General features: G+C 37.2%; 1 protein-coding gene across 3 annotated transcripts in view; it reads left to right on the top strand.

Moving 5' to 3' along the window:
* The first annotated feature begins 5,262 nt into the window (after positions 1-5,262).
* The window catches only part of LOC127624112 (TGF-beta-activated kinase 1 and MAP3K7-binding protein 2-like), a 61,356-nt gene continuing 38,660 nt past the window's right edge, over positions 5,263-27,958 (top strand). For all 3 annotated transcript variants that reach the window (XM_052098780.1, XM_052098781.1, XM_052098779.1), the window contains exon 1: positions 5,263-5,484. The gene's annotated coding sequence lies outside the window, so the exon portion shown is untranslated. The remainder of the gene's footprint in view (positions 5,485-27,958) is intronic.

Here is a 27,958-nt window from a genome sequence, read left to right as displayed (position 1 = left end):
GTAAGTCTGGTTTCTCCAAAGGTTATTTTTCTCCATTAATCAACATCTTATGGAGTTTTGTGTTCCTTGCCTCAGTCACTTTCAACTTGCTCACTGGAGTTATTGATACAATTATTATTTAATTACTTATTTTTAAACACGATTAACAATCGTATTTTATCTAATTACACAATGATGATTAATTGACTTTATAGACATTACAGTTTTATCGTCTGTTAATGCTGATCTTCTGTAAAGCTGCTTTGAAACAATGTGTGTTGTGAAAGGCGCTATACAAATAAAATTGACTTGACTTGGCTGCATCACTGCCTGGTATGGCAATAGCACCGCCCACAACTGGAAAGCCCTGCAAAGGGTGGTGCGAACTGCCAGACACATCATCGGAGGTGAGCTTCCCTCACTCCAGGATATATATAACAGGCGGTGTGTGAAAAAAAGCTCGGAGGATCATCAGAGACTCCAGCCACCCGAGTCATGGGCTGCTCTCACTGCTACCATCAGCCAGCCGACTAATGACAGCTTCTTCCCCCAAGCAGTCAGACTTTTGAACACTTGATCTCTCACGATCAATATATATTAGCACTGCACTTTATTAATCTATTATCTCACACTGGACTGTCAAATATATTATCCACAATACATCTACTGTATATATTTTTTTTAATATACTATTTATTTTTTATTGTATGTATATTGTGTGTATTGTTTACTGTACATTGTATATTATTATTGTGTTGTGTAAGTATGTGTACATTTGATATGTAAATTGTGTTGTGTAAATATGTTGTTTATTGTAATTGGTATATGTCTCGTCACTGTCATGACTGATATGTTGCTCGGAACTGCACACAAGACTTTCACCTACTGTTGCACTTGTGTACATGGTAGTGTGACAATAAAGTGATTTGATTTGATTGATTTGAATAAGGAACAATATTTGCCAAAATTGCTTGAAATATCTGCTATTGGTTACTTGTGATATTTCATATAAAAAAGCAAGTGTGCACAACTGCACATGATTTCTGGTAGTGTTTATGTGTGTGCATGTGTAAATGTGTGTATGAGGGGCAAGGAGTTAAGGGGGTAGCTCTGGAGACTCCAAGTCTAGGGCCCTGTGTAGACTTACTGATTAAAAACTGAGTGAAGGTGTCACATTTCACCTTTTCTCAACACTTCCCTGTCACACCCCATTTCCACTGCCAATCAACCTGAAGCTTTTGAATACATCATATTTTTCAAAATTACTTCAAGAGTCTACAGCATCTGCTACATTTGGTTGTTTGTTAAAGACATGTCCTTTTGAGAACGCATAGCAAAAACAAATTGCATCCTTTTCCTTCACACATTTATTGTCACTGTGTCAAGGAGGAGGGCGGGGCCAGGTCGTGACTATATGCCTGGCCCACACTTTGGCTAATCAGCCGAGGAGAGGGATAAATGCAGCGGAACGCAGCAGTTTGAGAGAGAGAGAGAGCCACATGCAGCTGCAATGTGTGTATTTGTGTTGTGTGTATTTTTGTTTCTTTAAATATTATTTTGATCATTCAACCCGCCTCCTCCTTTCCCATTTTAACCTTTTTACATTGGTGCCGAAACCCGGGAAGGAGGAGGGATGCATTGAGTCCCCACCACTGCCATCCACACAAAGGAGCAGCCGTGGCCATCCACCAGGGGACAGAGGAGTTACTGCCGACCGCCTGGACGCGGAGGAATGGCTGCCATCCATCAAGGGGAGAAGGGCTCGCTGCCAGCCACCTGGAGCGGTGGAGCTGCTGCCAGGGGCTGAGGAGTTCCCTACTGGCCGCCAAAACGCAGAGGGGCATTCCATCCACCAGGGGTCGGATGGCTCCGGTCTGCCCAGGGAGGGTGGAGGAGTGATCAAGGACCAGGCGACGGCGTGTCTGGGAAACCGGCGAGCAAGTTTTTTTCTCTCCTCTCTTTCTCACTGTCGCTCCACCTTGCCTTTTTTGATTTTGTTTATCCTTCCCTCCCCAGCCCTAGAAAGGTGGGGAAATTCCTTGGGAACCATGGCCTGAGGCAAAGGAGTGAGGAGAGGGATGAGGAAGAGGACGGGGCTAATCAGTCGAGGAGAGGGATAAATGCAGCGGAACACGGCAGTTCAAGAGAGTGAGAGAGAGAGAGAGAGAGAGAGAGCATGCAGCTGCCGTGTGTGTATTTGTGTTGTGTGTCTTTAATGTTTACTGTTTCATTAAATATTATTTTGACTGTTCAGCCGGTTCCCTCCTCCTCCTTTCCCATTTTAACCTTGTGCTGGGCAACAAACGTGTGTCATTTGTTAGAAAGTGAACTATTCAAAAGTATATTAAAGCACCATGAACTAAAATAAAACAAAAGAACAAGCTTGTAAGGTATGTATATTTATACATAATGTCGTATAAATGTAGATTACAATATATTTATATAATCTAAAGCTGTATACAAATATAAAGCTTATGTTTACGTTCTATAAAATAATATAATACCCAAGTATTAAATATAAAATTTGTTACACATTTATAGTTATGTTGTGCAAATATCTGGAAGCAGAAATGTTTTCTTTTAATAGTCTGCCATGATATGACATATTAGACATACACATTGAATATGTCATTCAAACATACTTGTTGACTCCAAAGAGCAATAAGGTTAATTTGGCTTTCACAAGGTTATATTTTAAAATGGACCAAAACAGAAAAATTTACATTGTGGTTAATTGTATCCATCATTAGTTGGTTTTGCATTATTTCTGCATTGCAGAGTACCTGTTATCACAGTCACTGAGCTTGCTCTCTCTCTTTGCCTGTTTTGACGCAACACAAAAGAGAGAAGCCATCGTGAACATGGATTAACTGCATGATGCTTATTTATCCAATCAAGGCTTGTCGTAGAACACATGTCCATCCGCAGCTTTAAGTGAGTAAAGAAATAAATCCAATAAAAACAGACGGTTGTGGCTCATTTCAGTGTAGGACAAAAAGGCAGCAAAAAAGCTTGGTGACAGAATCTAAGTCCAATGAAAACATTCATATCAGCTTGACATATTGTCCATTCCTCAGTGAAAGAAGAAGCTCATTGTTCACTTGATGAGAACACAAGAACTTGCCTCAGTGACAGAATGATTTTCTTCAAACAAAACTGTGTTTTTTCAGTCTTTGAAGCCATTAACTCAGCAAGTCAAGTCAAGTCAAGTGGTTTTTATTGACAGTTAGTACAGTACACAGCAAAACGAGACAACGTTCCTCCAGGACCATGGTGCTACATAAAAACAACAAAGGACCAACACAGGACCACATGAGACTACACAACGAAATAAAATACCTATATAAAATACCTATATATACCTATATAAAGTGCACGTGCAAACATGTGCAAAAAGTACGGGACAGTACAACAAATTTCTGACAATGAACAGGACAATAGACACAGTGCAGCGCCGACCAGTACACAGTAGTGCAAAAAGATGACAGGGAGCAGGGAGTCCCGCCAGTCAAGTGAATAAAGGGATAGTTCGCCCAAAAATGAAATCTCTCTCATCATTTCCTCACCCTTATGCCATCTCATATGTGTATGACTGTCTTCTGCAGAACACAAATAAAAGATTTTTAGAAGAATATCTGAGCTCTGTCAGGTCCTTATAATGCAAGTCACATTTAGGCAGCATAAAAGTAATCCACACAACTCCAGTCAATCGATGAATGTCTTCTGAAGCAAATTGATACGTTTGTGTAAAAAATAAATCGATAATTAAAACTTTATTATCTTTAAAAATTAGTGCCAGAATGGGTGCCAACATTTTCAGAACTTCAAAAATTTGGCACCCATTCATTTGCAATGTGTGGACCAAAAAAGCTGAGAACTTCTTCTAAAAATCGTAATTTCAGTTCAGCAGATGAAAGAAGTTCATACACATCTGAGATGGCATAAAGGGCAGACAACATGGCGCGTTCTAAAATTCGAAACAACTCTTTTCAATTAACTCTTTCCCCGCCAAACACGGAATTTTCCGGGTTTTATGAAAAAAAAACGCTTCCCCGCCAAACACGGAATTTTCCGGGTATCCGTGTTTTAGGTGGTATACGGTAAGGAAGACCCGCGCGCATGTTTTGAAAGAGTATGCAACTCTTTGATCAAAGAAACAGACTGCGATCGTCTCAAACGTGAAGAAGTGGAACACTATACTAATACTAAAGCACTTGTTTGATAAAAATGCCGAAATTTTTGTCCGAAATGTTGTTTTTGACAAAACCTACCTCTGTTCAAGTGGCAATAAAAAAAGAACAAATGAAGATAAAATAAAATCGTTTTTGCCTAAAAGCAGAGGCTCAGATCTTTATTTTGATATATAGCATCTTCATATATTCATGGAAGAAAATATTCTGCGGACCATTAAAGTTTAGCGAAAATCGTCAAAAACCCTGGCGGTGGCTGGCAACTTTTTTTAAAAACGCTGGCGGGGAAAGAGTTAAGGTATGCACACCGCTGCCACCACTCGGCATCTGTCGGCACCAACCAGATAAGACTTCGGAGGCTGCCCTAGTAGTGCAACTCGCATATTTTCCATTAATCTCAACCCAAATCATTATCAAAGGATATCGATTATCGCTTTCTTCATTATTAAGAAGGGAAAAACCTTGATAACTTTTGTGTATACTGTCCACGTGCCCTGTGTTTGATACCTGTCCCACGTCCCAGCCACGATGTGGTGCTTCTCGTCCAGTGTGAGACCGCCTTAAGGGTGAGTAAATGATGAGACAATTTTCATTTTTGGGTGAACTATTCCATTAAGTAACAACTTGAGTTTGGCCTAATTAATATTAATGAGCCATGACTTCTCTATGGCTGCATTCAAAAACGTCTGCAGCTGACTTGCTGAACTTCAGTTAGTGGCTTAACCGACAGCGTTTTTTGAATGAATGGAAACTGGTCTCAGAACAGTTTGAAAGGCACCTTATTTTCATCCTACCACAATATACAGCCTCCAGTGGAAGTATTTTCCTGGTTTCGGACGCAGCCCGTAGCTAGATTTCTGACTTCAGCAGTTCATAATGGAAAATCTCCCCAAGTCTCGCGATAGGTTTTCACTTGTACAGAAAATACCCCTCAAGTCTCGCGATAGGTGCTCAATCGTAAAGAAAATGCCCCTCAAGTATCGCGATAGGTACTCACTTGTATGGAAAATGCCCCTCAAGTCTCGCGATAGGTGCTCCCTTGTACGGAAAATGCTCCTCAACTCTCGCGATAGGTGCTCACTTGTACGGCCGCCATATTGTGTGACTCTATTTTGATTCTTATCTGCTGGAAGCGAGAAAGGAAGAGAGAAAAACGGGGGGAGCAGAGGGGGAAGAAGAAGAGCTGTCAAAAGAAATTCCCGAGTGCGTGAAACAGCGGTGGTGCGGTGTTCTCCGCTCATCGCGGTGTTGAACGGAGTTCGGCCTGGGTTCTGTCAGCGGCCCGGCCCAGTGCAGTCCGGCGGCGGCTGACACGGTGAGAGAAACGCTTCAAAGTATTTATGCAGTCGGGAGAGACACGAGTTGTCAAACGATCCCGTGTTTCCTCTTTTATGAAGTGTGCCGACGCTTTATTAGCCGAAGACGCGACGAGAAAATTTGATAAAGTTGCGAATGTTCTTCAGTCCGGTGCTGATTGAACTGCTTTCTCTGATCGGTCTTATTTACTAAACACTGTTTACTTTCAGTTTGTTTACGGTAAACATGTATTATGTTGTGAAGTCAATGAGCTATCTGTGGAGAAGTGTTAGTTAAAATAATGTCGGTCTGAAACGTGTTTTTAATGGTCGGTTTCTTGAATCTGTTGATCATTATTCATCGACTTTTAAACAGATAAACAGATGCTGGAGTCGGATCTTTATTAGGCAAATGATTCACAAGGTTATCAGGCCTGTCAATGGTAGATATTTTCAGGGTTTATCTTTACAAATATCTTGCTTTCAAACGTTTGTGATGCTGAGCACATCAGAAGAATGAAATACAACAGCAACGCAAAACAGTTGAAGACACTGACAAGTCCAAACAAATAAAAGAAATGTTGGGCCTGTAATAACACAAATTGCTTTACCGTACTGTACACCTTTTATATTGTGTTAATTCCTAAACCAGATGAGCCATAGTTGATTGCCTCTCTAAAGTACTGCTGAATCTAAATACTGGTTAATGTAATGAAAAATCTAGAGATTTTACTATATTAAAATTCAAAAGTATTTAATCAAACACACATGTCATCATCTCCCTATTTAAACTCCCCTGAATAAGCAAGTCACATTATTTATTTATTTAGAAATCATATCAGAAGTAAATAACATGTGCCGGGAGCATTGCACATACATCTCCATGGCTATGTATGGAATAGCATACTATTACTAGTTTTACTGTTTATATGATGCATTTTTTACATGGCATGAACATTTTCTGTATGCATGTACCCTAATAGTATTTTGTAATTTTTGACAATGTAAAGACCATTGTTTGAAACATTTATCTTTGCATACGGTATACTACTTTCTCAAAAGTGTAGGCGAAATATACACTGCACACCATGGAGTAAGAAATAGCAAAGTATTCCTGTCTTAACATAGCTCATTTTAAAGATGCATGAGCCTTATAAAAACTCAATGGAATTTGCCCAAAAGTGGTGAGAATGTTTCTTTGCAAAAGAAATGTGGATAAAGCCATTTAGAAAGGGGAAAACCTAAAAAAAAAAAAAAAAAAAAAACTTTTTGGGGCAAAATATTAGATAAGTGCCAAACGGTGTGCTACATCAAAATTTTGAGGTGGGCCTGATGTGGAATTTCAAACTGAATGAAAAGGGCAGTTTTCTATTGGTTTTATGTGGCCTCTTTATACAGAATTTATATACTACACAGAGCCACCATAAAGGAATATTACAGGTTCAATAGAAGTTAATCTCAATCAACAGCATTTATGATTTTATTACCACATACATTTATTTCCATTCGTCCCTCTTTTTCTTTAATAAAAGACACTTACAATGGAAGTCAATGGGGTCAGTCCATAAACGTTAAAATACTCACTATTTCAAAAGTATATACTCAATACATAAACAATATGTGTGTTAACATGATTTTACTGTGATAAAATCACTGTAATGCATTCAGGAAGAGCAAGGGGAGGTGTTTACCTGCAGAACAGTCAACATAACTTTAATGATGTAACTGAACTGAAAACAACACACAAAAAACTTAAACACACATGTGTCTTTCTCGAGCTGGCGCCTCTGGCTCGTCTTTATCCACATCCAAGCTGATTAGCCTGATTCAGGGCTGGGCATTTGTCCTCACAGAAAAAAAGATAGGAAAAAAGTAAGGCTTAATGTTAATTACACTTGGGTACATAAGTAACAAGGCAGGCTGCAATTCTGGTTTCAAATGTAAATGAATTCCGATCATTGAGCCCCACCTGCATTAATTAACAGTTCACACTTTGACTTTTTTTTACCCACTGTTCGTGCTCAAGTTCATTAGACACGTTACGAATGCCTCGAGTGGGAGCTTTCTATTTTCTCTCACAGGGGTGCAGCTTTTCTGTATCAGAGGCACTGAGGTTTTATTATACAAGCCTTATTTCTACATGTTTAATATATAAGCCTAATTTCTAATCTTCATTTGTTTTTATCAATCCATACACCAAGTAGATCTGAATGCATGCACCAGTGACAGTCAGCTTGTCCGAAGCACGTTCTCACTCCTGATTTAACCTGGGAAAATTGACTCTTCCCAGGTTAAATCAGCTAGCGTGTTTAGCAATTACCATGTTTAAATTAGCAGCAATTTTACTGAATGGCAAACCAACCAGGATTTATTTTTCAGCATTAATTTATCAGAATGAAGAAAGCTCGTCATTAACAATGAACTTAAACAAGGATCATTTGTATGATATGCCAGTAGAACTGAACCTTAAAAACACTTAGCAACTCATTCATGCAAGTTGAATAAAACGATGCAAAAATAAAAATTTCACAATGAACATTAGTCAGAAATGTGATTCATACACTAAAAGCAGTTACTGTAAAATTATTATTGTATCATTAATATTTTATACAGATATTATTTTTGTTCATATTCATTTTGACTAAATTGTAGCATTTGGTTGCATTGTAGTTTGTGTTCTAAGACCTGATTAACTTAATATATAATATCCATCCCTCTGTCACTTTAGGTGAGGAGGCTTTTCAAACAAACAGATGCATAAGTGAAATGTGATGATGGGTAGGCTATAGCACAGGGAGCAACAGTGTCACTAGGACATATGTTTTGAATGAAAGGAGCAAATGGTCACGTAATTTAGCGTGTGAGCATGACACCAGAACTGATGCGGAGCGTGAGAAGCGGAGTGCCCATCTGAGCATGCTTATGGCACAAGTATCCAGGACTGACTCGTCAAAATCTGCACAATGGACAGCACGTAATCAAATAGTGTTCAGCGAAAATCCAAATGAAGATTAGGTGCTCCGATACTGAAGCTTTTAGATGGATCGGGTATCGGTCTGACGAGCCCTATCCAAATTCGTTACTGTGTTAGTCATGTTCCTTTATGTCAAGCTCCAAAAATGACATAAAAGAACCATAAAAACACCATTAAATTAGTTCATATGACTCAAAACACAGACACATCTCTGCTTGGGAGTGGCAACAGGTGATCACTCACTCACTCACACACACAGAAACAAAGACACATAGACACGCACACACCCATCAATCCATCCTTGTTTATCCAATAACTTGTCAGAAACAGCACAAGCCGTGATGCTATTTCTGAAGTGAACGTTTTGAATTACTAATGAAGGCTTGAACTAATGAAGAAAGTAGTTCCAAGCACAAATGCGTTTTTATGACTGTAATCGTTTTTTCCTTATTTTTTTCAATTTACTTGTTCATTGAACTGTTGTAAATAAGCAATATCACACTCGCAATCATGCTATATGACCCTACATCAGCACTGCTGTAATTACCTATGGCACTTGTCCTGCGGCTGAATCACAGCAGTGCTGATAAAGGACCATATCACTCTTGCTTGCTTATTATTATTATTATTATTATTATTATTATTATTTGTTTACAAATGATAATAATATTTAAGTTGAATGGCTTCCAAAAAATAACTGTGTGAATTAAAAGTGAGCTGATATCTTACAACTAAATTGAAAAAAAAAAAAAAAAAGATCTGAATCATTTAAAGTCACTGACAGCTGCACGAGGGGGAGATGGACCGGATTTACTCGCGGTTTCTGGAATTACAGTTTGATACAAAAACAACTTTATTGATTTGATTTGTTCATCTGTATCTGTTGGTTGAATCATTCACCGCTGCACCGTAAAGTGAATACAAGTGTGCGGGAATGTCTGTTGCACTGTAAACGTGGAACTTGCGGGAATGACACTAATGTCTAGCGATGCTTCTGATCCTGAGTAAATAATAAGCAATTATGGAACTTTGTAATGTGAATTTATGTGTACTTGCATTAACTTTCCCTACAAACCCATATGGTGATCTGTAATAAAATAATGCTGGTGTTTAAACCTGAGATTCAGTTCTTTTTCATTATTGTCAACAATTGAGAGGATCATGTTGGGTGGATTTCAACAGTAATTACCAGTTTTTGTCTAAGAGGTTCTCCATAGCGAAATGTTTACAGGCGCTGGACTTTTAATTAATTCCATGTGTGGCTGCTCTGCCATGTAGGCCTAAAGCTACCATGCATATATACCTTAAAGGGGTAATTAATTAAATTCAATTGAAAATTGTAGGGCTTTCAATTTAACATGTTCATTTATGAAAAATGATGGATATGAGGAAAACTTTGCTATTTTATTCTTTGCTGCTTTGCTTCATTTCAAAATATTCTTGAATTGTTGTTGTGTGTTTCCTTAACTTTCTATTGTGACCTTGCAGCGAAATTGCACTGCAGTAGTGTAATTTTCTTCTTGCATAATGCATAATCTTGCATATACACAAATGTTAGGGACAGTCGCTATTTTACATTGATGTGTATAAATGGGTATAGCTTATAGGTGTATGTTATCTTCCCACTGTACTTCCAGAAATGTTGAATTCTTTCTGCTGTGTTGACATATTGGGCTTTAGGTGTGTTAAAGTGGTAAATGGTCTCCACATATATAGCGCCTTTATAACTTTAGTGGTTTTCAAAGCGCTTTATACTGCGTCTCATTCACCCATTCACACACCAATGATGGCAGAGCTGCCATGCAAGGCGCTAGCCTGCCACTGGGAGCAACTTGGTGTTCAGTGTTTTGCCCAAGGACACTTCAGCATGTGGAGTCATAGGGTCCAGGAATCAAACTGCCAACCCTGCGATTAGTGGACAGCCTGCTCTACCACCTGAGCCTCAGCAGCCCCACGATTTCACTTCATCTCTTAAATGGCGTAAAGGCAGGGGTGCCCAATACATCGATCGCGATCTACCAGTCGATCGCGATCTACCAGTCGATTGCGATCTACCAGTCGATCGCAAAGGCAATGCTTGTAGATCGCACAAAATTTAAATGTACTTTCGTTAAATTTTAATAAAAATAAATATAACGTCTTTCCTCCTTTTAGTTTCTGTCTCACTTGCACTTGATGATTAAATATTGACCAGGCGAGGTTTTGTTTATTCAGTTGCCATGACAACTAAGTTTGCGCATATGCGCCTTCCAAGGACTTCTGAGAACAGAGCGCGAAATTTGCGATGCTACTGCCCATATTAGGCAAAACTGTCTGATTCCATTCAGTGCAAGTCGTCAGAATAAGGTAAATGCCCTGGCTATTGTAATCTATTGTGCTGTAGGTGTTTTGGGTTTAGTTTTAAAACATTGAACATTATTATATATATTTTTTATTAATTACAAGATGAATCCCATGTAGGGATACATGCAGTAGTCCCAACAAGCATTTTCTTATTTTAAATGAAACTGTGTTTTTTTTAGTTGGTAGATCTTATTGAGTTGGTCATTTTAAAGTAGATCATCACACAAAAAAGTGTGGGCACCCCTGGCGTAAGGGAATCAGCATTCTTATTTACATGATGCTTCAGATCGCCACTTTCTGCTAAAACCATTTGGCATCTTTATAAGTGCATGTAAACGAGGTATTTTAATATCTTTTCTGTTTTTCACAGTCAGTTTTGATCAAAAATAAAAATTGTATTAGAATCTAACATAGCAAAGATGAGAGAAAACAGTTCGAGTCTCATTAACCTGTGCTCATTTACAGAAGCTCTTTACAGAAAGTACCGGTTATAGTCCGTGATCAACAAATCAATGTAGATACTTGTAAATAGTACATGCTATGCAATTAAACAATAAACGCGTAACAAAAATAATATATGGAATTGTAATTTGTTAATTTTAAAAAGCCAAAATGTGACCAAAATGATGAAAAAGTAATCAAATATAATTGGTAAAATTAAAATGTTTGTAATATACATAGTTTGAAGGTCAGCTTTATAATTAACAGCATTAGCTGGAAAATAATTTTCATATGTAAGTAAAAGGGACATTATAAATTAAATATACCCATTTGAATTGATATCGAAATGAATCGAATAGAGAGCTTGTGAATTGAATTGAATTGGGTAATCTGCAACATTACCCAGCCTTGATAAGGAATGTTCCTACCATCTGAGCAATTCAAGCTTGAAGTACCATCTTCATGTTTTTGTGAATCCCAGACAGCAGAGGACAGTAAGCGCAACTCCAGCTGTACAGCAACTAACCACACTTACTGAAATCATGCAGATGTGTTTATATAATGTCTAACATCTTTTGGGGTCCACAAAATACAGAAAATCACACGGGTTTGGAACAACACGATGGCGGGGAAATGATGATAGAATATGAATTTATATTTGAACTATCACTTTAAGGACGCTTGTCAGATTTGGAAGAATCTGTCAATTAGAAGAGAAGTTCGGAAACCAGTTACTAGTAATTATTACGGTGAAAAATGTGAAAAACAATATTCCACAGACCCAATTATATATAATGTTGAATAAAAAGAAGCTAGATCATGCTTTATTTATGGCTACCATCACTATTTCACAGCATTTTAAAGTCTTGCATGGATTCTTAGTTAAGTGTAATTACAGTATTTTCAGTTTAGAAAGAATTTGGATCGTTAGTTCTGTACAGTAAATGTAAATTGCACCTTATCTCTGCATTTGGAAGCATGTTAAAGCCTTATTTATTTTGTTCTCTGTTGTCCATGAGAAAAATGTGCCATGTCTGTCAAAGGCAAAGTTGCTGTGCTGTGTGCAGAGATGTGCTCTTATAAACACTCACGCATGCGATAGGCAGAGCAAAAGGCATTTACACAATTACACAACATGAACATTTACAAGGATTTATACAGCAGGCACTGATATATTTCAGCACATGTATACTTAGAAACTGATAACCCATAAGAGCCCATAAATAATCACCCTGAAAATGACCATCACCACAACACAGACAAGCTCATGTTATCACAATCACCAAAACTCACCGCAACTAGTTTTAAGTGGGAGCTGCAAGTGTAATCTTGAAATATCAATTTGTCTTGGTGTAAAATGAAGGCATTGCATGACAATAGAAAGTGTTTCTTGAGTGCTTACTGCTGCTGCAGTCATGAACTCAACTTGAGTGACAGAGCAAATTTTTCATTAGAAATTTACTTGATTAAAAGTACCCATTATTAACCCTACTCTTAAAACTAAATTTTCTCCAACAATTTACTCAAGTAAATTTAGCACAATATTACTCACCTCTGTCTATCTGATTTGCCTCAGTAACTGTCCATAAGGTCAGCGATGGGGGAAAAAGAGGAAACTGAGACAACCCATTTCTCTCTTTCTCCATTCACCTCTCATTTTTGACTCGTGAGTGCTCTAGGAATGCTTTGGAAGTTAATTCTTTCAAAATCAGCTTTTGGTATGCTTTATAAAGACTGTCTGGTCTTATGTCTCAATTTCTCTTTATTCTAGTTAATTTTCTCACAAAACGAGAGCTTCATTATCATTTTATTTCATGTCATGTTTATTTTCTTGTTCTGTGTCCACAGACTGAAGTTGGGTCATTTGAGAGACTAATTTTCTTACTGTGACTCCATGTGAAAGTTATTGAGGAAAGTCTGCTGTCTCCAGCAGAAGATTGTCTCTTTTATGCATTCATGGTTAATGGATATCCAGATTCTGATCAGATTTTATTTCCATAGATCAGTGTTTCTGTTTCTGGAATACCCCCAGCACTGCACATTTTGGATGTCTCCCTAATTTGATACACCCAGTGCAGGTCATAAGGCTTCAGAGAGCTTCTACCAACGAGCTAATGAGATAAATCGGGTGTGTTCGCTTTTAGAGACATGCAAAATGTGTAGTGTTGGGGGCACTCCTAGACCATGAGTGACACTGCCATAGATGCACTAATGCATTACCATGTAACAAACAAATGTATGATGATAATGGTGTTTGGCAGCCTGGTGTTTCCACTCCACTATAACTCCTGCAGGTCTCTCATAACTTTGAAGTCTTTACCGCTCCAATCAATTCTCTCATCCAAAAGCTACTAAATGATCACAGATGTCTTGTAACATTGCACATTTTGTAAGGAAGTAGTCATTTAGCAATACTTTTTGCCAAAGTAACACTCATTACATCATATTACATGGCCGTTAAATTTACGTGAAAACAGAACGCTCACATTGCGTTCACTATCAAAATCCTTCGGTGTACTTTCATGGCAGTTTGGCGCCAACCATCTACAGATGGCTCACTTACACCAGAGCGAGCATTTAATCTTCAGGTGCTCTTCTTGGAGAGACCACTCTGTGTTTTGTGCAGGTCCATGAGATGGTTAATTTTAAGTATATACTGCATATAGTATAGGCATTATAGCACAGGAAAATGAGACCTGAAATGTGATGTTCATGGCATTTCTATATTCACATAAAGTTCCCTTATTTGGATAGTAAAATTTGATTGGAAATGAAAGTACACCATAATTATGTAATAATCGCTACAGGCCTAATGTCAGCGTACTAAAAACCCTCTCCAAAATGATGCATCTGTCCTTTAATTGATTTTGTTGATGAACGACTAGTCAAACATGCACAGAACCAGATCCGTCTCATTACCATCCTTGATCTTTAACCACTACTCAAAACACCCATGTTGTAATGCCGATAAGAGCAGCATATATCTTTTTCTGTCTGTTGTGTTGTGCGTTCATTGTTTGGGTGTGGAATGGTGTGTAGCGATCCAGGTGTGTTGTGAAGCAGCAGTTTTTTGCTTTTAGTTGTGACTTTGCTGAGGGCCTTGAATGGATGGTTTACCTGTATCTCAAACAAATGAGCAGTTAGAGCACTGTTATAAAATGATATTGCTTGTGTTTTGCAACTCTTGTCTTAAATGGCCTCTTTAGCCTGGGGGGGTGGGGGTGCAGCACATTTCCCATTGAGCAAACGGTAAACTGACTACATTTAATGTGTCATTTTCTCCTCCCTCTTTTTCCAAAACAGATTGCACAATAGTGTCACACATATAGTCTCTATGCTAGCAGAAATCAGTTCAGTCCTTTTAACAGTGCAGGAGATTGTTTTCTGCTTTCTTTTAACTGCAAGGGATGTTCGGGTTGTGCACGAATGGCCTTATCAACTAATCTATCAACTAATAAATTCAATACTCTAATATCACAAATGGATTTTCCTTTGTGCATTAGCTTATTGCATTATGTGGGTGCATTCAAAAGCTGAAAAATATGACTTTCAGAGGCTTTATATGGAGTTAGATGAAAATAAGATGCATAAATGCATAGAACTGTTCTGAGAACAGTGCAGACAGACAGCACACTGCAGGTTAAGTCATGCACTAAATAGGGAGCAAGGGAGCATCCTATAGCTCTCTATGCAGTTAAGTGCGTTCACTCCTAAAATCTGATCAAAAGTTCAGTTTCAGGCTGCAGATGATGTTTCGATCATGGGACAATGATCATCAGTACATAGATTCACTGTTTATAGATCATTTTATTTGAACATGGTTGACAGTGATCGGATGATGCTGGATGTTACTTTAAATCAGAATTAATTATACTTATTTCTGATTGGTAAAATGCTTCTGCACTGATTTGAACAACAAATCACTTGTTTGTTCAAAGGTGTTTTCACACTTGGTCTATTTTAGAGGTCTGAGCACGGTTCACAGGATTTTTGGCCTATATGTGAAAAATCCAAATGATCTCATACCCTTGTAAAGTGAACTGAACCGAGACCATCTCGGAAGGTGTTCGGAGTACGGTTTGTTTGCAGCCTGCGGTTTGGTTTGCTAATAACGTGCATTGTGAACACAAAGCGCTCCGGGCTCACATAATTTTCTCTTTCTTGCAATGCCAAGCATGTTTGACCCTGAGAGGTAACCCTACACCAGTAATGATGATGCGCAGAGACGAGACGTGACAAGTCACTTTTTCTGTTTCTATGGAGATGACTCTATGTAAGCTGCTGATGAGACTGTTTAACTGGACCGCATTAGAATGGTGTGTGACAGTGAGAGATTCCGACACAAATATATTATTACTATTGTTTTCAATTAATGGATGTTGCCTGATGCTGTCAGTTGATAAAACCATAATTGATTGTATTTTTATGTTGGTAATGCGACTAATCTACCATAATCCATGATTTAATTTCTTGAATTTTGTCTCTAAATACAATATTATTATTATACAATTACAATTCATTCAGTTTAATGCATTGCTTTTCCCTCTTAATGTATAAAAACAAGATGTTATATATTTACACTATGTAATAGTTATTTTTTGATGCAAAAGTTCAATCTCATAAATTAATATGTAGAGCTAATTGTACTCTTAATATTTAATATAGCCATAATAGTAATAATTATCATAAATGTTGCCAAAAATTGGTGTGAACTTAGTCTTACTGTCCACATAATAGGATATCAGTTTAAAGGAAAACTATTTGCTCTGAAAAGTTTTTTGCAGGTTTATTAGGGGCTACTAGTTAGAAATCAAAAAAGGAAATGGAAAATGCACAAAGCAGTCACGCTCAGGTCTCATGAGGTTAATAAAAACATCTATTGTTAGTTATGCTTACAAAAGGCAAATATAACGTGTCACTGTATTAGCTGTTAGTGTTGTCAAAAATACCAGTACCCCGGTACCAAGTCGGTACTCAAACAAAAAATTATTTACGATACCAGAATTTCTGAAGGTACCGAGTACCGGGTCTACCCTGTACCCATGCAGAGGCGGGAACCTTCGAACGCTCACAACAAGCAAAAGATTGCGGCAAGCTGCTGCTGCCGCCAGTCTCAACTGAATCATGCCAGGTTTGGAAATTATTTGCATTTGAGGCTGATGAAAAGGGAAACATCATAGATCAGCAAAAACCTATTTGTAAACGCTGCTTTCACAATTTTCTGACGATGGGAGGAAACACTTCAAACTTAATAAAGACACACACCCGGATTTATTCAAGCAAATAAAGCAGGTGAGTTTAAAAGCATATTATCATTTACATTAGGGCTGAAACGTTTAGTCGACATTATCGACATCGTCGAAAATACAAAATTGATGAGAAAAATGTTCGTTGTCTAATAGTCGTTTGATCTCATTTAACATAACATGAAATCAGATTAAACTGTAACGATATCGCATGAGAGCAGCAGTTCACGCCTGATGGAGGAAGAATTACACAGATCAGTCCAGATGCACTCGAAACTTTCAACCTTTAATTTATGTAGATCCCAAAGTATTAGGGAATGATTAAAAAAAAATAAAAAAATCAGAAGCATGTACCGTTGTGTAATAAGCGGAGGCAGAGCTCTTTAAAGGAAACATCCCGGCGTAACATCTTAAATGCAGTAAAATTGCTTTATTAAAGTTCAAATAATACAGAAGCAGGTCATGTTAATAACTATAAACTCAGAAACTGGCATTTCTCTGTGTGGTCGGTGCCTCTTCTATGAGTTGCGCGAATGTCTCGATCTCAGGGGGAGAGATTGAAACTTCACCCGGCTGAGTATGGCAAGTTTGAACTTTTATTCATTTCCAGGATATGAATTCTTGATATCAACGATTCAGTTTTCACTAGTTAAAATGCTCATTCTAGATATCAAGAATTGTGTTTGAACTAGTAAAAACTATAATTCTTGATATCTGTAATTGTGTTTTCACTAGTGAAATGTCACCATAGGCTGCCATTCAAAATCAATTGTTGATATCAAGAATTGATTTCTTGTTGAAATTCCAATTTCACATATCAGAAATACAATTCGTACTAGTAAAAACCTTTTTATATCAAGATTTCAATTGTCACTAGTTGAAATGTCTATTCTTGATATCAACAATTGAATTGCTACTAGTGACAATGTTCATTTCTGATCATGAATGTGATTGTTACTAGTAAGAAAGCCATTTTAGATATCTGAAATTATGTTGATATCATAAATACATTTTCAGATATCAAAAATTAACATTTTTACTAGTAGCAATTCAATTGTTGATATCTAGAATATAGATTTTTACTAGTAACCACGTTATTCTTGATATCAAGAATCCGCATTTTTACTAGTAACAATGTAATTATTGATATCAAAAACGATATTTCTACTAGTAAGAAATACAAAGCTGATATGTGTATTTGGAATTATAACTAGTAAGAAATAAATTATTGATATCAACAATTTTGAATGGCAGCGTATGGTGACATTACACCAGGGGCGAAAATTTCATCAAAATGTTGGTGGGGACAATAAACACAACAATTCTCAAGAGCAATTTTTTAAGGGAACACCAAGGGGTTTTTTGTTGTTGCCCCGTTTGCATTTGTATTATTTTATTTCTTAAACAATAATTTTAAGAATATATAATTATATTATTTACAATACACATATTTTAGGGAGGGACAACCCTCAGATGGGGGGGTCCTGACCCCCCACCCCCACAATTTCTGCATATGCATTTCACTAGTGAAAATACAATTACAGATATCAAGAATTATAGTTTTTACTAGTTGAAATACATTTCTTGATATCTAGAATGAGCATTTTAACTAGTAAAAATGTAATTGTTGATATCAAGGATTAGCATTGTTACTAGTGGAAATGTAATTTCTGATATCAAAAATTGCCATTGTTACTAGTAGATATCGAATTCCTGATATCAATAACTATAATTTTAACTAGTGAAAATTGAATTGTTGATATCAAGGATTCATATCCTGGAAATGAATAAAAGTTCAAACGGCTTGCCATAGCTGAGAGAGATTCTGCCTCTGGGACATCATCCCTCAAGCGTGCATGCTAAATGCAGCTAAATTAAAACGCGATTGCTCGCAACTTATTTAATCATAATATATGTCACTGTGCATTTCTTATCATGAAGAAAATTGGCAATATGCAGCTTTATTAATATGAGAGCACTTTGCACATTTGGAAGTAGTTTTTTATTAATTCTATTGTATGCTTGTTTATTTAGCCTTTTTTTTAGTACTTGGTAAAAACTTAAATTAAAAGTTGAAGCAAATCTTATATAAGTGTTCAAAAATACTTAAAGCATACATTGTTCAGTTTTGTTACAATTAAAAATTAATATATTTAAATGAAAGTGTTGCTCAATGGCATATTTCTGTTCTTAGTTCTGCTGCTAATGTTTTGTAGACTTTGTTAATAAAAGAGTGTTGTTTAGTAACCTGTTTTTGCTTTGGTACCGAAAATGGTATCGAGTACCGTGAAATTTCACTGGTATTGGTACCGACTACTGAAATTTTGGTACTGTGACATCACTATTAGCTGTCATGTAAATTGAGACCTGTCATTCACTTTGCATGCACACACTGCTTATGAATTAATTGCAGTTTTGTTTTCAATACTTTTTGTATCCTCTGAAATGGTGTACAATATCTTTCCAATGATCAAAATTTTAGTTCACTTAATGGTCTTAAGAGCATTTCAGAGCTCTTGTTAATTTATGAGCGTTTTTACATGCTACTTAGATAATGTGCTTTGTGAAACCCCCATCTCTCCATTAGCACTATTCAGGTCCGCACACGTGTTTGGTTAGCTGTGTGAACACAGAAAACCACATGTCGATGTGTGTCCACTGGCATAGAGAGAGTGGAGAGCGGCAGGTCCAAACAGGAGAGAAAAAAAACACACTGCCAATCACTGTGAAATCTACTGATAGTGCTGGAGTTTCTGCCTGATTCGGTGCTTGCATCACATTGTTATCTATAACTGTATTTCAAATTTCAAATGCAGTTTGCTCATTTTCATTATAGCTAGTCTGTGGCTGGGTTAACAGTAAATTGCCTTCAATCAGACAATTGACCAAATCTTAAACTAATTGAAAAACACTTAAAGGAGTGCAGGGAACATTAGAAGGACATAAGAAAATCCAACAGTGGATGGAGCAACAATGTTTTGGACCCAGACAACACCAGACTGCTAACAAACCAGGCATTGAATCATAATAAACATTGAAACACCTGTATCCTCTGCAGCTAATCCCAATAAGTTGTTATATTTGCCAACTTTGTTAGCTTTTCTTACACTGTTGTCATCTTATTTTGTGCAATGTTTTGTTCTGCAAGGGGACTTTTTTTACCAGCTACACTAAGTTTGGCAGATCGTGGCTATTTGATAAGTAAAATGGTGGGATTCTCAATCAGTTATATTATATGCTATGGCAAAAATCCAGATACAACCATCTGCTCGATGTTAATAATGATCTGTAACAGTTAACAGAATTTAGCAAGTTAAGACATATTTCATACAATATAAGGTAATTACTTTATCTGTCATCTTTAGCATAGATGTCATCTCTGACAATCTTGTTGAGTAATGTACGTAATACCTATGGATTGCATTGATCCGTATGTTTAAATATGCCCTCAAAAACAAGAGTAAAAGCTGAATACAAACTAGGGCTGGGACGATTCATCGACGTTATCGATTACAGAAATACGTCAATTTGCATAACATGTTTCGGTGCGTCGCAATGCAATAATTTAAATGGCAGTGCCCGGTTTAAGCATGGATTCCCCGAAGAACAAACTGCAGCTAAAGAAAACTTGCCCATGGTGATCTAAAGCATGGGAGTATTTTAGCCGGAGACCCAACGATGTGGTGCTGTGTAAGATATGCAAATTGGAAATGGCTCATCACAGCCGTACAACCGCCATGAATGAACACTTGAAGCGAAAGCATCCCGGAGCGCTTGTCAAGACGGCAGCACCGTAAGTCCGGTTTACTTTTTGTCCCCACCCAAACATGATATAGTATTACAACACATGTTTCTGTTAGTAGTAGTCACTTAAAATATATTTTTTAAATGTTTCCACATCGCCCCCATGTTAAAAGTCATTTCTGCACCACTGCTAATGTAACTTTACACCATGTGTCATCTAATTTTGTTATTTGGACCTTTTATATGTTCTCTTTACTTCAACGGCCATGCAGCCCTCTACATTGCAAGTATATTTCGCACTATGCAACCAAAAACGTCTGTTAGCCCCTGGCAAGTACATTTTAACATTTCACTCGTCAGTGAGCAGGGAGGAAAAAGTACTTGTATCTCATTCACTTGAACTCCAAACATCTCAGGGAACCACACCACGGACGTCACAAGAGCAGCTCTCTTTAGAGTGTGTGAAGATGAACCACTTCTCAAGCGCTCTGATGAGCACACCATCTACTGAGACTTGTGCCAAACTCCCGCCAAAATATAAAAAGGTATAAACGGATTTGTTTTGTGAACGCAAAGCGCTCCATTTTCACTTTACGGCCATGTAATGTCAGATATCCGTGGTCATTGTGGGTTTATTCACGCAGTGTTACAGTGCAGCAGTGAGACCGAGGAGATGTCCTGCACTATTTCTGTGGAGATGATCAAATGCAAGAAACAGAATCTCAAAGTCTTCCTTCATGAGAAATAAGGGCTTGTGAGTTAATCAGAGAGCATTAAAATAATGGGTGAAAGTGAAGAATTTAATAATTGCATAATATAATATATAATATAATAGCTATACAGGTTGGCTGGGTTACAAAAGAAACAAAACATTGAAAGTCCAATGGATCAAAAGTAAATCGGACAAATAAAGAGAGAGATATTTTAGTTATTTTATAATTTTATTTGACTGTCATTTCATACGTTTTTGAAGCCTGAAAAGGAAATCATATACCCATTTTTTATTATATGACCCAAGCTAAATTTGTATAAATGACTTTGTTCACACATAGTGAGTTTGTATGGTAATGAATCATCATATTCGTGAAACACCTAAAACACACATTTAATCATAGTCCTAAAACAGTAATCATAGTCATAATCACAAGTAATTGTCAGCCAAATTTCACAATCGTGACCCCCATAATTAGAGGTCGACCGATTAATCGGCCGATTTTATTTATTTATTTTTTTTTTGTGCCTTTTTTAACATAATCGGCATCGGCCAAAATCCAAATATATCAAGCCGATTATTAGGCAGGCGCATCTGTGGGCAGCCTAGTGTTGTTGTGGAACACGTGTTCTACGCAAGCTGCCCCTAGAGTAATATTCCAGCAGAGTGAGGTACCCTCATCCAGTGCCTAAGGAAGGAGCTAAGTTCCTTGGAGAAAACGGTAAGGATTAAATTTGTATAACGTCTTTATATTTAATTAAAAACGTTTGATATGTTACTTCCAACTTCAAGAAAAAACGGGACAAACGCGTTAGGCAACATGACGTTCGGCTACTTTGGATATTGATAGCGTAGTTGAAGTTGCATTATCACAGCAGAAGGGTTGCTATCATGTCACAATAAGTAAGCAAGAATTTTGTAATTACAGACAGTGAATCTGAGACTTTTATTTGTTCTGTTTGTGTGTCTTATATTTGAGAGGGTTGTCACTCAATGCAGAGAAATAAGTAATAAAAAGATACCAGCGCACTATAGGCCGTTGAAGGACTGGCTTTGGTAAGCTCGGACATTATCGGTTCTGCTGTCGGTACTGGAGAAATTAAGAAAATACATTTATTATTGCTATAAAGAGAAAGTTATTTTATCTCGCCAGCCATTTCTATGTATAATAAATGAAACCATTTGTCTGTGATGCAATTTAGCTATTCGCAGTCAGAGAGAGAGAGAGAGAGAGAGAGAGAGAGAGAACACAGCGAGCACAACACGAGCCCTGCTAAATGAGTGAAAGAACTAAACATTCAAACGTAGCCTGGTTTAGATCTGTGATATTAGTCTGATTTTAGTTTAGATTTCGCCTTCCAAAGATTATAAAAAGAATATTTATACATAAGCCGCATTCTGTCTAGCACAACTTCCTTCCCTTCACAGCGGTGCACTGACATTTCTCCCTAAAACTCAAACTTAACATCAGAATCAGCACGATCGGTGATTGCTGTAAAATGCAGTCTAGCAACTGTTGCTAAATTGCGGGACGCGTTTAATAATAAAAAGAGCGCAAGAGATACCGTTCCCAAGGCGGCGCGCGCTCCGATACAGACCACAACGAGACAAGCAAACGATAGGCTACTTTGGGTTTCATGTGCGCGTCTAAACGATCAACTATACACAAAAATATGTCAAAACGACCGGCTTGGAGATTCACTTAAACACGGTTTATGTCTTAAATGGATGTAGTTATGGAAATAGTTGGGAGAAAATATGGTGCATCAGGAGTCTATTAGACTCGGTCTTAAAGGGGAAGCATCCTAATAAACATGCTGACGATTGAGCCATTACTGCGAATCAAACAACAAAAGGCAAAGAGAAAATCACTTACAGCTCTTGAATGAATAACTTCTGCATTAATAAGCATTAATCTATCTATGATAAACTATGCAGTGTTATTTTACAATTGATTACTTCATTAGATTTCTTTTTAGACCACACCTGAGCAGTAATGTTAGTAGACCTTCCTGAAATTAAATCACTGTGCCTATATAACGTTTATCTTTGTTTAATATATATATATAACAAAAAGAACTGTTAAAAATACCGTTAAAGTACCGGATCGATAAGCAGTATCGGTAAGAGTAGTAATACCATTAAAACTTAACGATACCCATCCTAGTTATGCCTGTGCTTCTCTTGGATGCTCTGAATATTGGATAACGTGTCTGGATTGCCCCTTAATTAAAGCTGCATTTGGATCTCAATCTACGTGTCTCGGAGCAGTTCGTAAAACCTGCTTTGTTTATTTAATATATTTGTTATACATTATTTATACAATATGTTTTTACATTATACATTTTTAATTTAAGTCTACAAGTGTAGATTGGTCAAGTGTTCAATAAATGTATTTGTTGAGAAATTGTCTATCTTAAGTAATTATTTGTGTTACATTTTATTTTTCAAATAAAAGGTTCAAATAAGAGGTTAAAAACAAGCACATATCGGCCAAAATAAATCGGCAGCATTAATCGGCCATCGGCCGACCCGGATTTCAAAAGATCGGCCTGAAAAAACAATATCGGTCGACCTCTACCCGTAATTTTCATTATTGGGTTCCTACCTAGTGAATTGTTTTGTTACAAATGTTCTTTTACTGAGAGTTGTTTAAGAATGCACATGTTTTAGTTATTCCTGTTAGAAAAACATTTAAGTGTTACTCAAATTGCACTAATTTTACTGGAAAATAATTTTATGTTGGACTGCTAAACTCGAGGTTGCACAATGTTTTGATATTCCTCCTGAAAGTGACTTGAATTTTACATTTTGTTTAATTTATTTTGTTGTTGGATTGCTAAATGTAGATTGCACTTTTTTTTTCAGTTTTACTCAAATTGAACAAGTTCTTATTTAAATTCGCTCCATAATAAAATTAAAGTAATCTACATTTAGCAATCCAACAACAAAATAAATTAAACAAAATGTAAAATTCAAGTCACTTTCAGGAGGAATAATTAATCAAGATATAATAATAAAAAATCTTTAGAAAAATCAGCAAATTAGTCATTAGATTAATCGACAAAATTATAATCGTTAGATTAATCGATAAAAAATATTCGATAGGTGCAGCCCTAATACAAACACACTGTGATGTGGCTTGTTTGTTTATGTTTGAGGTAGTCACGTGAATCTACCACGTAGACAGTAACCCTTTATGCCACCATTCGGCACTCTGGTCAGTGGAAAAGCATGGCCAGTTTACGATAGGCTCCAGATTGCCCTGGCCGTGAACCAGCAGAGCACAGTTGATGGTTTGATGGTCGTTTGAATGTGAGTGATTGCGGTGCTTTATAAGAGTTGCTGTAAATATCACCAAGCTCAAGAGAAATTAAATAAATCATCCTCTAAACAACTCCAATATCTCTGACATGTACAGCCCTTCACACCAGCGTTTCCTACAGAATTCTATTTTTGATGTTTTTAATGTAAACTAAAAATCATCATATATAATATCTATATACACGTATATCATGTATAAAAGCACCACATAACTGTATATTAAACATTAAAAGGGTCATGGCATCTGTTTTTCATAATTTGCCCGGAGGTCCACTTACAATTAGTAAAGTTTTTTGCATCAACTTTAATCTTCAGCGTAAATGCCCACTGTTACGAGTGGCTACCATTTTTGCATACAAACACGCATCTTTTCCCCCACAATTACAGTAACAACAAAGTCAGTAACCACATTACATCTAAAAGTGTCACATAGAAGCCCAGCTGCTCCATAACCCATAAATATCAAACAGTCGTCAATATATGAAATGTTCATAAATGTAACTGGTTACTTACTGTTTTGCTATCAGTTTGAATAGTGTTGAAAGCTGCCTGATGGCTTTAAATAATAGGGGGTATTTACACTTTGTCACTTCATGCGGTTTTACTGATCAGATTGCCATCCGATTGAATTTAATCATTTACACTTTGCCACATCAACGTGTCTCTTTAAATCCTGCACTGTAAGCTAATAAAACAGAAAACACTTATGTGAATATACCAATGCCGGGCAGCAAATTTAAAAGATGTGATTTTATTATTTGATTCCAAGTGACTGTCCAGTGCACGTGTGTGTCTGTGTGTACTGTGTATTTTTCCCCTCTGGGCTTGTTGTAGTCAAGATATGTCCATTCACATCAGCTGTGCTCATTGTCAGCGTTTAATTTTAGTTTTGTCACCGATCTGCATCAAATAAATAATAATAAAAAAAAAAGTTATATCTATTCTACAGCTTTCATCCATTTCTAAATATGGTATTATTTCATGTATGAAGTGAGACCTAAATACTCTGTAGCAGCGGTTATGGTTCTCTTTTCCATCTATGCTGACGTAGCACTGTTTGGGTGGAGTGAAGTTTACATATGTGGCTTGAACAGCCAGAAGCATTTACAATTGACTGAGCTTCAACTGGAAGTGGTCTCAAACCACATTTTTGAGTGATTGGATTTATATTCATTTCAAATCTATGTTGGAGGGATGGCCATCCAATTATTTAAAACACATGAAGCTCGACATTAAGCATTGTGATGTGCTTCTCCTCTGGAAAAGTAAATTGGTCATTCACTTGTCCAAATAAAAAAAAGTTACTTGTCCGTAGAGAAAAAAGGACATTTATGTTACATGCTCAAGTAACATGCCAAAATGTTATAGTTTCCTAAAACTATGACCGATGCCCAACCTACATGAAAAAGTGTATTTACGGTAAGATGTCACTTCCTGTTGCTGCTAGTTTTTTTAGCATTGCTTATCTATCCGTTTTCAGCGTTTATCATTTTAATATCTGTCATTTTTCAGCATGCGTTAGGTTTTCCCCCTCTTTATTTTCTCATCGCGATACAACTGCGTGCATTTTTCAGCATGCATCCGCTTTCTGTTTTTATCGTGATTAACCTGCGTGCATTTTACAGCATGCACCCGTTTTCTCCTCTGTGTTACACGGATTATTGCAGCGATCTCAAGGCACCGCTTATCAAGAACATCCATAACAACAAACAATTGTGTGAGGGATTCACATTGATCTCAAACCCTCGGCACTAAGGAGCAACCAGCAACAACAAACAATTGCGGTAAGTCATGACATCCGCTCATATTATTGCTTCCTGTATTACATGCCACATGTTTACCATAGCTTCTTTAGTCAGCAGTGAGGGATTAACATGTGATAAATGTAAGGATTTAGTCAGGCTGACAGAGAAGGTTAATGAGTTAGAGAACAGCAAGCAAAACACAGTTTGGTTACGGCTCTAGAGACCCTGCAGCAGGGCGTTCAGCAAAGCGACACCACTCTCGCATTCCTGTTAGGATTTACAATCGATTCTCCTCACTGAGTGATGCACCACTGAGAATCATGTTGAAAGAGCCTTGGTCATAGGTGATTCTTTTGTAAGGAACGTGGAAGTAAAGACTTCAGCCACTATTGTAAAAGGCATTTTGTGTGCTAGAGCATCTGACATCAGATCAGATTTACAAGTGCTGGCTAATGCTAAATGTACATTTCCTAAAATAGTTATTCATGTCGGCACTAACGATGTCCGGCTTTGCCAGTCGGAGATCACTAGAGTTAATATTAAAGAGGTGTATGAATTTGCAAAAACTATGTCAGACACTGTAATATGCTCTAAGGTTTACTGTAGATTAGTGTCACTGAATGGCTGGATGAGTGGTGTTTGGAGAATAGCATAGGATTTATAGACAATTGGAAGAGGTTTTGAGGTATACCTGACCTGCTAAAGAGAGACTGACTTCATCCCTCTTGGGAAGGTGCCGCTCTCCTCTTTAGTAGTTTAGTTCATAGTTTTAGTAGTGATAATATTTGACTAACTGGGGCCCAGGTCAGGAAGCAGACAAACTGGTTAATCTGAACATCTGCTAGCTGCCTGGAGACATCACACAGGCCCATAAACTACAATACATAAAGACATAAAAACTACAAGACATAACCTAGATATCATATAGACTGTGTCTGCTCCACAAACTAAAAGACAAATACAAACTGAGCACTTATTGTAAATTAAATTATTACAGATCAAAGTTTGGATGTGCTCTGTTTGACTGAAAACGGCCTTGAACTGAATGAATATATTAGTTTAAATGAATCTACTCCCCCAGGTTATTGTTATAAAAATGAGCCTCGTCTGAAGGGTCGAGGAGGAGATGTTGCTACAATTTACAGTGGCGTTTTTGGTTTTACTCAGAGGATGAGATATGTAAATGTAAACGTTCTGCACTTATATAGCGCCTTTTTAAGCCTTAACGGTATTCAAAGCGCTTTACACTGCGTCTCATTCACCCATACACACACACACATTTGTACACCAATGGCAGCAGAGCTGCTATGTAAGGTAATGTAAGCTAGCCTGCCATTGGGAGCAACTTGGGGTTCAGTGTCTTGGCCAAGGACACTTCGGCATGTTGAGTCGTGTGGGCCGGGATTCGAACCACCAACCTGCTATTAGTGGCCGACCCGCTCTACCAACTGAGCCACAGCCACCCCCTTAGATATAAATCTAAGTTTTGAACTAATAATGCTTAATGTGGCACATTCAGATATAAATAAAAAAAATAATAATAATATTTTGCCCTTGCTACAGTATATAGATCATCCGGGCTTTATTCAGATTTCCTTGGTAAATTTGTAAATGTTATATCACATCTTGTAGTTACTGTAGAAAGGGCTGACTTCAACATTCACATAAATAATAAAAATTACATGTTGGGATTAGCTTTTATCGATATTCTCAACTCACTTGGAGTCAGACAAAATGTGACAGGACCAATTCATCGCTATAATCATATGCTAGTTTTAATTCTGTCATATGGATTTGATGTTGATAAAATAGAAATTCTCCAGCAGAGCGATGACATCTCCGATCATTACCTCATCTCTTGTATGCTGCGATCAGCTAATGTTACTCAATTTACACCATGCTATCATTCAGGTAGAACTATTCTTTTGACCACTAAAGATAGCTTCACTCAGTAAACCCCAAAGC

This window comes from Xyrauchen texanus, chromosome 30 (genome assembly GCF_025860055.1).
Source record: "Xyrauchen texanus isolate HMW12.3.18 chromosome 30, RBS_HiC_50CHRs, whole genome shotgun sequence".
NCBI classification, from domain to species: Eukaryota; Metazoa; Chordata; class Actinopteri; order Cypriniformes; family Catostomidae; genus Xyrauchen; species Xyrauchen texanus.
Note: the sequence above shows the minus strand (reverse complement) of the source record. Positions and strands in the feature narration are given on the sequence as shown.